Here is a 13482-nt window from a genome sequence, read left to right as displayed (position 1 = left end):
GCATGAGGAATCACCCCCACCCGCAGGCCTTTGCATGGCTGTGCCCTCCCCTGGTGCACTCCGACCCTGACCTGTCAACCACTGGGGCTCTTGGACAACCCAGATCTTGGCCTCGAAACCATCTGCAAGGGCCCTGGGTCCCCCAGTCATGCTCCCTCCCTTTATTGCCTCCCCACCGAAAGTAGTCTGCTCATGAATCTGTCTCCACCCCAGAATAGGAGTCCTGGGACCACCCCCCACCCCAACGGGGAGCCTGACACAAGGGTTCTGATAAGCCCCAGGGGCCACCAGGAGAAAAAGCAGGATCCTCTCAGGCAGGGCCACGGGGTCTGGGTGGCTCTCCTCCTGGCTCCGTCCCCGTTAGGGCTTCTAGGGGCCTGATGCAGATAATGCTGGGATTTGCCTTACTGCCAGGAACAGGGTGGGACTCAGCCCTGGCACAGACAAGCTGTGTTCCTGCGACTAGAGCCCACTGGGCCCACCACAGGGTGGGCCTGGAGGTTCAGGCAGAGCCAGGGCAGGAGGCACCACCCCCTCCCCAACAGGGTGTGCAGGAATGAAGATGCCACCATATCCCTGGACCCACCTCACCACCAGCCAGAGGCCTCCTGTACCCCTTGAATTTAGAGATCACCTCTCCACTTGCTTGTCTACTCAGTGAATTCTTATGGATGCTGCTACATGCCTGGAGACAAATCCGGGGCCCCAAAGAGGACTCAGTTCTCATCCCTGCCCTCAGGAAGCCCCCAGTCTAGGGGAAATAGGGCCAGAACCAGACACTTCCATCTGCAAGATCAGGCCTAGAGCCCAGGGAGGAGTACAGTGTCTGCCTAGGGCATCATGGAAGGAGGGGTTGAGGGGGTGTTGAAGCTGGGGTTTTGAAGTTCAAGTAGGAGTTTGCCAGGCAGCTAAACTTAGGAAATTATTATTATTATTATTATTTTGGCCGCACCGTGCAGCATGTGGGATCTTAGTTCCCCAACCAGGGATCAAACCCGCACCCGCCATATTGGAAGCACGAGTCTTAACCACTGGACCACCAGGGAAGTCCCAAGAAGGGCAAATTATAAGCTGTTCAAAGGCCTGGTCTGTTTAAAATCTGTTTGCCCTAAAAAATTCAGGCCAAGGACCCCCTATACCCAAACCCACAAGCACAAGGGAGGAGATGGGGAAACTGAGACCCAGAGAGAAGTGATTTATCCAGAGCGAGCTTCACTTTGGCATGCGTAGTTTTTGGCAATTGGGTTATAACCTTGACTTTGGAACTATTTTTTACAGCTAATGAAAAGAAATCAAATTGAGCAACAGACACTTAAGCTTCGAAAGGGTGAATAAACTGATTTACAGAGTATCTGGTGGCATTTTCCCGTTTCCGCTCACACAGCACCAGCCACACCATTTGCGGGGCCCAGTGAAACGTGAAACGCAGGACCCCTTGTTCAAAAAGCATTAAGAACTTCAAGTCGGAGACCGCAGAGCATTCAACTGAGCACAGCGCCACCCCCACCGCCCCAGCGCCAGGCCTGGGCGAGGTCCTGAGTCACACGCCCCCGAAGCTGGCCCTGTTCCCGCTGCGGCCCTCTGGGGTCGGGACCGGTATTACCTACGTTTTGCTGGTGGGGAAACCGAGGCACAGAACTGTTTCGCAGCTGGCCCAGGTCAGGCAGCGAGCTGCGGGGAGGCGTGGACTCGACCTCCGCCACGTCCACCTCAGGTAAACACAGGGTCTCTATGGGTAACTCTGCCTGAAATGGGGGCAGTTTGCTCAGGCCGTGGTGGGTCCAGCCATCTCAGCGTGGAGGAAACTGCCAAGTCTGGGGATGTCTAGGGAATTAGTCAGATTTGGGGATTTCCAGGGAATCGCAAGAGGAGGCCTGGGAGAGCAGAAGGGATGCAGCTCTGGAGCTCGAGGCATGGCTTTGGGCTGGGTGCTGTGTGACCCCTGAAAAGTGAGTTAACCTCTCTGTGTCTCTGTTTCCCACGGATAATAGTAACTATCTCCAAGGCTGTTCAGACAGCTAAATGAACAGTGCCTAGTATTAAGCCATTATGAATATTTCCAGGTGAACATCTGGATCATAGGGTCACCTAAGTGAACATTCAATAGTCAGAAATGCCCAAGGCTCCTCGTCCGGTGAGGACAGGGCTCACAGAAGGCCACAGGTCTGTCTGGTGAAGCTCTGTTTGAGGTCAAAGAGCCTCCTCTTCAAGCCCTCCTTCTGCCCCCGCCCCACGCAGGGGCCCCCTAACTGTCCCCCAGGCACCTTGACTAGGCTCGAGGAAGTAAGGTCGCCAGATAAAATGCAGGACACCCACTTAAATGTGAATTTCAGGTACACGGAGAATAATTTTTTAGTGCAAGTATATCCCAGGCAATATTTGGGATATACTTATACTAAAGAAGTAGCCTCCGTGTATCTGAGATTCACATCTAACTGGTTTGGGAGTCCTGTGTTTTTATTGGTGAAATTAAGGGACCGGACATGTGGAGACCACAGAGAGAAATGGGGCCCAAGAGTCAAGCCAGGAGGGGTCCGGGCGAGCAGCTCCCTCTCTCCGAGCCTTGGTGTTCCCGCCTGCTAAATGGGCGAGATGCTAGCATCAACATACAGGCAAGCTCACTGTGTGGGTCATTATTTTAAAGAGCAGAAAACTTCAGATTGACAGAGGTCAGATCCCTGGGGGCTTCCTTGTGAGTCAGGAGATTCTTGGGCTAACCCTCCGTTAGGAGAAATCCCCCCACCCACCCACCAGCCTCTGTTTCCCACTGGGAAGGACTCCTGGGCTAGGCCCATCTAGGGAGGAGGAGCCCGGGTGATCGGGCAGGTGAGGCGGGGCAGGTGGGCCCAGCCTGGCCCGTCCAGCCAGCGGGGGCAGAGACTAGCCACTTCCTGTTTCTCCACGTTCTGGAAAGCCCCGGCGTTCCCGGGCCACGGAGCACCTCCTCCCTCCCTGCTCCTCAGGGCCTGGGTCCCTCACCACTTCTCCTTTCCACACCCACTTCCCCCCTGCCCAGCGGGTTGGGTTCCCACCTACCCCACCCCTCCCCTCTCCCCCTCCTCCCCCTCTTTTCCCATCCCTTCTCCCACTCCCCTCTTTTCTCTCCTTCTCAAGTCCCAATCAGGCCCCCCAGGGTGCGGAAGAGGAAACTGAGGCAGAGGCAGCAAGGTCCCACAAGCCACGTCTGTGCCCCCCGCCCCCGGCCTCTGTCTCTGGTCACTTTCCTTCTTTTCTGCCCCCTCTCTCTCTGTCTTTCTGTCTGTCTCCGTCGCTGTCCCCACCTCTATCTCCGGCTCTCACGAGCCCTCCCGCCTGGAGCCAACTCCGTCCAGCCCAGCCGCCTCCCTGTACCCGGCCCACCTGCCACTTGCCCCGAGATGTCCTCAGGTGGTGCCGGCTGGCGGGTTCCAGGGCCCTACGGCTCTCTCCTGCCTGGCCTGAGCCCAGAGCGGGATCCTCAGGCCCGGGCAGGGCTGCCTCTGAGCCAGAGCCACTTCAGGGAACAGCAAACCTGTCTAACGGGTTTGAGATCCGCCCCAGACAGGCCTTCCCGCCTCTGCACGGAGCCTGGGACACAAGGGCGGCAGGGGTTAAATGTGACACCTGACTAGGAACGCCCCCCCCAGGCTGGGTCAGGGCTGGGCCCTGAGGTTGGGGAGCAGGTGGGAGGGGAAGAAATATCAGCAGTCCACCCACCAAGCCCAGAGGGGTAGAAATGTTAGAGGGAGGGCCCGGCACGTGCAAAGGCCCAGAGGAACATGTGTGTGTGCGGGGGTTGGGGGGGGACACAGGCAGTGAGGCTGGGAAGGGAGAGGTGGCATGGTGGGGGGCGTGGAAAGCTAGGGCGAGGCCTTTATCCTGGGGACACTAGGGAGCTATTGAAGGTTATGGAGCAATGGCGTGGTATGGTCAGGGCGGGGCTGGAGGTCACTCCATCTGCCACATATGTTGGAGAGGGGGGCACAGAGGGGCCACCTCTCCAAAGCTCATCTGGTGGAAAGATGGGGGCTGGAGGAGGTGGAGCTGCTGTCCCAAAGCCGGAGGAGCCAAACTTTGAATTTCTTCTTATCAAAGGCCAGCAGTGAGCCAGGCCTGAGCTGGAGAGGGGTTGGGGGAGGGGTGAGGACCCTCAGGATGTGCCCTCACCCCCAACCCCACTTCAGAGGGGAACTCGGCTTGGCTTTATCCCCAGGGCAGTAGGAAGATAGGGAGGATTTAGAGCACCAGCAGAGAGGCAGCTAGGGCAAGGGTGGGCCTAGGAGGGGGAGAGGGCCCCGGGAGGGAGGTGGGTGGGCTGCCGCAGGGGACAGAGACGAGGCTGACCGCAAGTTTGTGGCCACACGTTCATCCATTAAACATTTATCATCCTGGGCCAGGCACAAGGGATGGAACAGAGAGCAGGGCACACCCGTTATGCTCCTGGGTCACAAGGGAACAGGACACCCCTGCAGCACAGGGCACGGCCATGCTGGCCTTTCCCGGCAAGTCCCTGCAACACAAGGGCCAGAGGAGGGTCTGAGCAAGTGGACCAAGCCTCTCCTTGCCCCGGCCCATCCTCTCGGGTGTAGACCACAGCCAGCCCTGCACCCTGATGTCACCTGCGCTGGAACTTCCTGAACCTTCACCTTGGATCTGCCCGGACCCACGGGGAAATTCCAAACCAGCTGGGGCCAAGCTGACTCACGTCCAGGCCCCAGTGGCACGTGAGCGGCCAGGCTCCTGAGGGGCATTGGGGGCATTTGTAAAACCTTGTGGAATCCCACCCCCCTGCATCCCCCAAGTTGAGAGAGAAGCCAGACTCCCCAGCCCTGGGTCAGGTGTCCCCATCAGAATCTGCAGGGTGAGGCCAGGAATCTAGTTCCACTGGGTGAGAATTTGGGGGTGGCTATTGGAGCTGGTCTGGGGTGTTTGTCCTCCCCTGATGGTTGTCTCATGTCCCCAGGGCTGCAAAAATGACCAGCAGGGACTTCCCTGGTGGCACAGTGGTTAAGAATCCACCCACCAATGCAGAGGACACAGGTTCGATCCCTGGTCTGGGAAGATCCCACATGCCGCAGAGCAACTAAGCCCGTGTGCCACAACTACTGAGCCTGCGCTCTAGAGCCCACGAGCCACAACTACTGAGCCCGCGTGCCACAACTACTGAAGCCCGTGCGCCTAGAGCCCATGCTCCGCAACAAGAGAAGCCACTGCAATGAGAAGCCCGCACGCCACAACAAAGAGTAGCCCCCGCTCGTCGCAAGTAGAGAAAGCCCGCATGCAGCAACGAAGACCCAAAGCAGCCAAAAATAAATAAAAATAAAATAAATTAAAAAAAAAAAAAAAAAAAAGACCAGCAGAATGGAGTGGAGGTCCAGCAGCAGACCATGAGGTTAACACTTCCTGGGTTCAAATCCAGCTCTGCCAGTGGCTGGGTCACCCCAGGCAGTTTACTTAATCTCTACGTGCTTCGGTTTCCCCATCTATAAAATGGGAAAAATCATGGTACCTCCCTTGGAGGGTTTTTGTGAGAATTTGTCATGAACCAGTATGAGCTTGGGGACTTTATGGTAAAAATTGTTTGAAAAAACAAATTCACAGCAACACGATTCATAACAGCCAACAAGTGGAAACAAATCCAATGTACTTCAGCTGATGAATGGATACACATGATGTGTCCCTCCACACACGGGAACATCACTCAGCCCTGAAAAGGGGTGAAGCACTGACACTCACTACAGTGCAGATGGATCTTGAGAACACGATGCTCAGTAAGAGAAGCCAGACACAGAAGGACACACAGGGTGTGACTCCATTGATGGGAAACGTCCAGAACAGGCAAATCCACAGACACAGAGAGTGGGTTCGTGGTTTTCGGGGCTGGGAAGGGGGGTGGGGGTGAGTGCTATTGGGCACTTGATGTTTTTAGGGGGTGATGATAATGTTTTGAAACTAGAGAGAGAGATGATGGTTGTACAAGGTGAATGTGCTAAAAGCCACTGTCCTGTACACTTTATTTTTTATTTATTTATTTTTAAAATTTTATTTATTTATTTTTGGCTGTGTTGGGTTTTCATTGCTGCGTGTGGGCTTTCCTCTAGTTGGGGCGAGCAGGGGCTACTCTTCGTTGCAGTGCGCGGGTTTCTCATTGCGGTGGCTTCTCTTGTTTCGGAGCACAGGCTCTAGGTACGCGGGCTTCAGTAGTTGTGGCACAAGGGCTCAGTAGTTGTGGTGCACGGGCTTAGTTGCTCCGTGGCATGTGGGATCTTCCCAGACCAGGGCTCGAACCCATGTCCATGGGGCTTTCCTGGTGGCGCAGTGGTTAAGAATCCGCCTGCCAATGCAGGGGACACGGGTTTGAGCCCTGGTCCGGGAAGATCCCACATGCTACAGAGCAACTAAACCCATGTGCTGCAACTACTGAGCCTGCACCCTAGAGCCCATGAGCCACAACTACTGAGCCCGCGTGCCACAACTACTGAAGGCCAGGCGCCTAGAGCCTGTGCTCTGCAGCAAGAGAAGCCACCGCAATGAGAAGCCCGCGCACTGCAAAGAAGAGTAGCCCCTGCTCGCCGCAACTAGAGAAAGCCCGTGCCCATCAATGAGGACTCAATGCAGCTAAAAATAAATAAATAAAATAAATAAATAAAAAACATTTTTTAAAAAATCGTTCATTGTATGTCATGCGAATTTCACCAAAATAAAAAAAAAAGAAGAAGCAAAAGGCAATCAACCCTGGCAATCAAAGGGGTGATAGATGTCACAGCCAGGTCATCATCAAATCCTAAACTAAAGTTGCATTCAAATCCCAGTAAGCCTCCAAAAAAAAAAAAAAAAAACCAGTTGCAAACACTCAAGAAGTTCCGTGGCCCCTAACTGTGATCATCGGTGTGGACAGCATGGACCCTTGAAGTGATGGGATCAGAAGCCCCCTCCCCTCTATGGTCTTCCTCCCCAAGCCCATCACCCGGTCGAACCCTGAGAACAACACCAGACAAACCCCTTCCAAAGTTGTCCAGTCATCAAAAACAATGAAAGTCTGAGAAACTGTCACAGCCCAGAGGGGCCTAAGGAGATGTGACAACTAAATGTCATGTGGGATCCTGATGGAGTCTTGGGGGCAGAAAAGGGACATTAGGGAAAAACTAAAGAAATCTGAAAAAAAAAAAATGAGGACTTCAGTTGATAACAATGTATCAATGACAAATGTCATTGTCACTCATGGAAGATGTTAACGGCAGGACAAAGTGGGTGCCAGGATACAGGAACTCCCTGTACCATCTTTGCAACTTTTCTATAAATCTAAAATAAGCCTATTAAAAATAATGAAAGTGTAAGGATTGACCTGTCCTCCCACCCCACCCTGTGGAATGAAGCCCACCCAGGCTAGCCACCCGTAGCTTCCATATCCAAAACCCCCTACATGAGTCTTAACTCCAGTTTGATTAGAATCTTTTGGTTGCAAGTGACAGAAACTGCAACTGAAACTGGCACTTTTTTCTTTTAAATGGGAAATTTTGCTCATGGAACTGAAAGGTCCAGGGATAGATTTAACTCAGAGTTCTCCCCCTCAGTACTGCTGACATTTGGGATCAGATGGTTCTTTGTGTTTTGCAGCTATCCTGGGCACTGTGGGGTGTGGAGCAGCCTCCTTGTCCCCCACCCACTTGATGCCAGGAGCCCCACAGTCTTGACAACCACAGACGCCCCAGGTGTTGCTCAGTGTCCCCTGGGGGCAGGACCGTCCCTGGTCCAGCTAGTTTCAGGCTCAGCTGGATCCAGGACCCTCAAACAGTGTCACAAAGATTTGTCCACCTCTCCATCTCTCAGTTCTGCCATCCTCTTTCTTGGCTTTTTTCCTCAACAGTCTCCCCATTTGAGGGGACAAAGATGGTGCCGGCAGCCCCAGACCAAATCCCCCATCAGCCTAACAGCCCCAGCAGAAGGTCAGCACTTCTTCCTCAAGAAAAGCAGCAAAAGTCACAGGGAAGGTTTTGATTGGCCCAACTTTAGTCACATGTCCTTGTTGAACCAATCTCTGTGGCCAGGTAAGGGAAAGCCCTGATTGGCCGAGCTGGGATCACATGGTTGTATGGAGTCAGCCAATGGGGTAAGAACCCCATGATGTCAGCTAATGGGGTGTATAAAGTCAGCCAGTGGGGTAAGGACCCTCTGGACTGGATTGGAAACAGGAGGAGTAGCCCTGGGCAGTAGAGACGCCTGCTGGGCGAGGTTGGCCAGTCATCCCGCTCTGCGCTTTGGGGGGGGCAGCATCAATAAATGAATGAGTGGTATACAGTAGTGCTCAATAAATACATGCTGGATGTAAAGTAATGAATGGACCGACAAGTGGTGGAAGCTGGGATGGTCCCCACATATAGCTTGTATTAGTTAGCTGCTGCTGCATAACAAATTTCTCCAAACACAGAGGCTTAAAACAACACATGCATTGATTATCTCACAGTTTCCAAGGCTGGTGGAGCTGGGTCCTCTGCTCAGGGTGCATCACTGGTGTTGGCCAGGGCTGGGGGCTGATCGGGAGGCTCCACCATGGAGGGGGCTGCTTTCCAACCCCCTCACGTTATTGCAGGATTTATTTCCTTGCTGTTGGAAGACTGAGGGTCCTGTTTCTTGCTAGCTGTTGGCTGGAGGCCGACCTCGGCTGCACGTGGGCTTCTCCAACTCAGCTTCTCACTTTGTCAAACCCACAGGGAGGGGATGTAGGTCTGGTCGTGTATGATGTCACCTTGGCCACCGCCTGTTTGTCCCGCCTGCCTCAAGGGGAGTGGACGACACCAAGGCATGACCAGCAGGAGGTGGAATCACAGGTCACTTAAGGGTCTGTCCTCCACACAGCCTCCAGCCTCAGCAAAGAAGGACCACCATCTTGCAGCTCAGTGCCTGAGTGCAATAGAGTGAGGTTGCCTGAAGGAGTCTGCAGACTCTGGTCCGCAGGCCCGGTCCAGCCACCGTCCATCTGTATGAGGACTCTATCACCCTAAGAGTGATGTTTACATTTTGAAACGGGTGAAAAAAATCAGAAGAAGACTTCTCTTGTGACACATGAAAATGACATGAAATGCACATTTCACTGTCCGTGAACAAAGTTTCACTGGCACGGACATATACCTTCCATTAAGCATCATCTGTGGCCACTTCGATGACACAACGGACCGAGCTGAGCAGTTACGAGAGTCCATCCAGCCGCAAAGCTGAAAATGTTTGTTTTCTGGCCCTTGACGCAAAGGATTGGCTGAGCCCTGCTCTACATGGATGTACGTCATCCCTGGGCAAGGATGCAGGGACCTCTCTGAGCCCAGGAGTCCCCTCTGTCAAAAGGGGTTGGTGAGAGGGAGGAAGGACCTTGGCCTCCAAGCCAGCAAGAGGTGAACTCCGGGTCAGCACTATGATGATAACTGTCACTCTTTAGGTGGCCTGGGGCATGGGGCCTCCAGCTTTCCCAGGCAGCAGGTGGGAGAAGAAGCCACACCTGAATCCTGTGCACCTACACATGCTTGTGCCTTAGAACCACAGCACAACCTTGTGAGATCAAGGGCAACGAATAGGGCAACAGGATCCTGCAGCCTGGGTTGATGGGGGCAGCGTGTGTGTGTGTGTGTGTGTGTGTGTGTGTGTGTGTGTGTGTCAGGGTGGGGGCTTAGCCAGGAGGGTCAAGGGGCCTGAAGCCACAACCTGAATGAGTGAAGGAGGGAGTTGTGTGGACACTTTGGGGAAAAGCAATTGCAAAGGCCCTGGGGTAAGACAGAAGCTGCTCTGGTGACTGGAGATGAAAGGACAACGTGACTGGAACAAAATGACCCCTAGCCAAAGCCACACGCCCCAGACCACCAGGCACACTGGGCTGGCGGGTCCCTCATCCACCCCTAATCCAGCCTTCCCCTCCCGAGCCTCATTTTCCCCAACTGTAGAACGGGGACTAGTACCCAGTGATGTCCCGGAATTTCAGGTCTGTGCTGGCCTGGCTGTGTGTCAAGCTGGCCACCACATCTCTGGCTCCCAAAGCCCAACAATGGGCTAATGGGCTAATGGTCCCGGGGGGGAGGGTAATACTGACAGGTGTCTCCCCCACCCCACAGGTTTCCGATTCTACTAAGTGCTGCCCCAAAGCCCCAACCCTGCCATTAAGGCCAAGAAGGATCAATGTGAGGGTGCGGGTGTCAGGGAGAGCAGAGCCCTGGGCACGGTGGGGACAGATACCCCAGGGACCCTCATCTGCCAGGACCCTGCTCCCACAGGGCTGGCCGTCGGCCTTGCCCCTTCCTTGGCGTTTCCCTGGCCACCCAGGGACCCTGGATCCGAATGAGTAGCTCATCTCAGAGGTGGGCCCACAGAGGCTCAAGGTAGTAGGTCTGGAACCCCAGAGCTGGGGCTGGGAACCCGGGGTCCTAAGCAAGCTGGAGTGGTCATGGGCAGCACTGGGCAGGCTTTCTCCTCCTTCATCACCCCACTTGCTCACTCATTCACTCACTCATTCATTCATTCACTCACTCACTCAATTATTCACTCACTCATTCATTCATTCACTCACTCATTCATTCATTCACTCACTCCTTCCTTCCTTCATTCATTCACTCACTCATTCACTCACTCACTCATTCACTCACTCATTCATTCATTCATTCACTCACTCATTCTTTCACTCAAAGTTTTTGGTGCCCACAGCATCCCAGCAGATGCTGGCCCTGGTGACCCAGTCCAACCTGGTCACTTCATGCCCATCGATGGATAAACGAATAAACAAAATGTAGCTGATGCTGCTCACGTCTTAAGTTATAGCTTCACCTCCTCCCTCATTTTTTTTTTTCTGTGGTTTGGTGGGTTTTTTTGTTCTTTGTGTTTTTATGCATGAAACCCGGTTGTTTTTCCTGTTAAGTTTCCCACAGTCTAGAACTTGCTGATTTGTTTCCCTGTGATGATTTAAGTTTTCGAATAGGTAGTTCATTCCCTTGTTTCAAAACTCAAGAGTCAAAAGGACATCCAGAGGGCAGCTGCTGTGGCTCCTCAAAAAGTTGAACAGAATTGCCACCTGACCCACCAGCTCTTCTACCAGGTGCAAACTAGAAGACTTGCAAGCAGAGACCCAGACAGGTACCTGCCTGTGTGTGAGTGTTCACAGGAGCGGATTCACAACGGCCAGAAGTGCAAGTGACCCAAGTGTCTGTCGACGGATGAGGGATAAACAAACATGGTCCGTCCACACAGTGGAATATTGCTCAGCCTTAAAAAGGAAGATTTCCTGCTTCACCGTGGATGAACCTTGAGGACATGATGCTCAGTGAAATATGTCAGACACAGAAGGAGAAATACTGTTTAATTCCACTCACAGGAGGTCCTAGAGGAGTTACATCCACAGAGACAGGAAGTAGATGGTGGGGGCCAGGGGCTGGGGGAGGGGCTGGGGAGTCAGGGTTTCATGGGGACAGAGCTTCAGTTTGGGGAGATGAGAAAGTTCTGGAGATGATGGTGGGGATGTTTGCCCAACAATGTGAAGGTGCTCAATGCCACTGAGCTGTCAGCTTAAAAATGGGGAAGATGGTTAATTTTATGTTATGTGTATTTTACCGCAAAAAGGTGTGCCCAGATGAACATCCCCCTCCCACGGTGCCCTGGGTGTCCTTCCAGAGGAATCTCAGCCAGACAATACCCTGGCCTAGCCCCCTGGGGTTGCCAGGGGCAGCCACGTGGTCCCAGCTCCTCCACGTGGGCAAGTGAACCAGGGAGCAAGCCCTGGCAGCTGTCTGTCATTTCAGAAGATGTGGCCTCACTGCCCTTGGGGGGACCATTTGGTCCCACCAGTGAAGACCAGAGACTGTTTCCTGGACCTCCTAATTTTTAGAGAACGTAACGTAACGTACGTTTTAGGGGTAACGTAACATAAAATAGCATAACACATAACATAAATTTCAGCATCTTAACCATAAGGACCTCCTATGAGTGGAATCACACACTGTGTGTCCTTCTATGCCTTGCTTCTCTTACTCAGCATTTGTGTTCTCAAGGTCCATCCATGTGGTAACGAGTGTCAGTGCTTCTCTCCTTTTCATGGCTGAGGATGACCATGGATGGACCACGTGGTGTGGATGGACCACACTGTGTTTATCCATCATATGTCGATGGACACTAGGGTTGCTTTCACCTTTTGGCTGTTGTGAATCATGCCGCTGTGAACACGGGTGTGCAAATATCTCTTCGAGTCCCTGCTTTAAATTCTTTCGGGTATGTACGCTGGAGTGGGATTGCTGGGTCATATGGTGATTCTATGTTTAATTTTTTGAGCAACCTCCAGGCTGTTTTCCATGGCAGCTGCACCCTCTTACATTCCCTCCAGCTGTCCACAGGGCTTCCAAAAATTTCTCTACATCCTCACCAAAGCCTGTTATTTCTGGTTTTTTCCTTCATAGCCATCCTAAGGGGCGTGAGGTATGAGCCCCCGAACTCTTTGTTATGGAGTATTTCAAACACACAGGAGAGGAGAAAGTAGATGGACCCCCCCTGCCCCCCACATCCAGCCTCAACCAGTATCCACCCCTGGCCGGTCTTGTTTTTTCTCCAGTCCACCCTTGGATGATTATTATTTCTTTTATAAATTTATTTATTTATTTATTTATTTTTGGCTGCGTTGGGTCTTCATTGCTGCGCGCGGGGTTTCTCTAGTTGCGGCGCGCGGGCTTCTCACTGAGGTGGCTTCTCTTGTTGCAGAGCACAGGCTCTAGGCGCGCGGGCTTCAGTAGTTATGGCACACGGGCTTCAGTAGTTGTGGCTCGCAGGCTCTGGAGCACAGGCTTAGTAGTTGTGGCACACGGGCTTAGTTGCTCCGCGGCATATGGGATCTTCCCGGACCAGGGCTCGAACCCGTGTCCCCTGCATTGGCAGGCGGGTTCTTAGTCACTGCGCCACCAGGGAAGTCCCTTGGATTATTTCTTCCAACTTTTTTTTTTTTTTTTTTTTTTTTTTTAAATTTATTTATTTATTTAATTTTATTTTTGGCTGTGTTGGGTCTTCGTTTCTGTGCGAGGGCTTTCTCTAGTTGCGGCGAGCGAGGGCCACTCTTCATCGCGCTGCGCGGGCCTCTCACTGTTGCGGCCTCTCTTGTTGCGGAGCACAGGCTCCAGACGCGCAGGCTCAGTAGTTGTGGCTCACGGGCCTAGTTGCTCCGCGGCATGTGGGATCCTCCCAGACCAGGGCTCGAACCCGTGTCCCCCGCATTGGCAGGCAGATTCTCAACCACTGCGCCACCAGGGAAGCCCCCAACTTTTTATTATGAATATTTTCAAGTGTGGAGAAGAGTTGAAAGGATTTTGTGGTTAAAAACTCAAAACCTAGCTCCTACGATTAACATTCTACTATATTTATTTAGCACATAACTGAACATCCATCCTTTCCTCTATGTGGCCACATTTTTGTGCATGCCTGTGTGTTAACGTGCAACCTATTTGAATGGCAAAACCAAAACCAAAAAAATTTGGACAAAACGAAATGCTG

At 52.9% G+C, this 13482-nt stretch overlaps 1 protein-coding gene across 4 annotated transcripts in view; it reads right to left on the bottom strand.

Annotated features, from left to right (window-relative positions):
• Nucleotides 1–3514, bottom strand: part of SBNO2 (strawberry notch homolog 2) — a 47244-nt gene extending 43730 nt beyond the window's left edge. For 3 of the 4 annotated variants that reach the window (XM_061190873.1, XM_061190871.1, XM_061190875.1), the window contains exon 1: nt 3361–3513. The gene's annotated coding sequence lies outside the window, so the exon portion shown is untranslated. Of the gene's footprint in view, nt 1–3360 lie in introns of all 4 variants that reach the window. The other variant, XM_061190877.1, reaches the window with a different exon arrangement.
• Between the last annotated feature and the right edge of the window lie 9968 nt (nt 3515–13482).

The sequence above is a fragment of the Eubalaena glacialis genome, chromosome 4 (assembly GCF_028564815.1).
Source record: "Eubalaena glacialis isolate mEubGla1 chromosome 4, mEubGla1.1.hap2.+ XY, whole genome shotgun sequence".
Taxonomy (NCBI): domain Eukaryota; kingdom Metazoa; phylum Chordata; class Mammalia; order Artiodactyla; family Balaenidae; genus Eubalaena; species Eubalaena glacialis.
The sequence above is the reverse complement of the archived record's forward strand: the minus strand, read 5'-3'. Positions and strand labels throughout refer to the sequence as shown.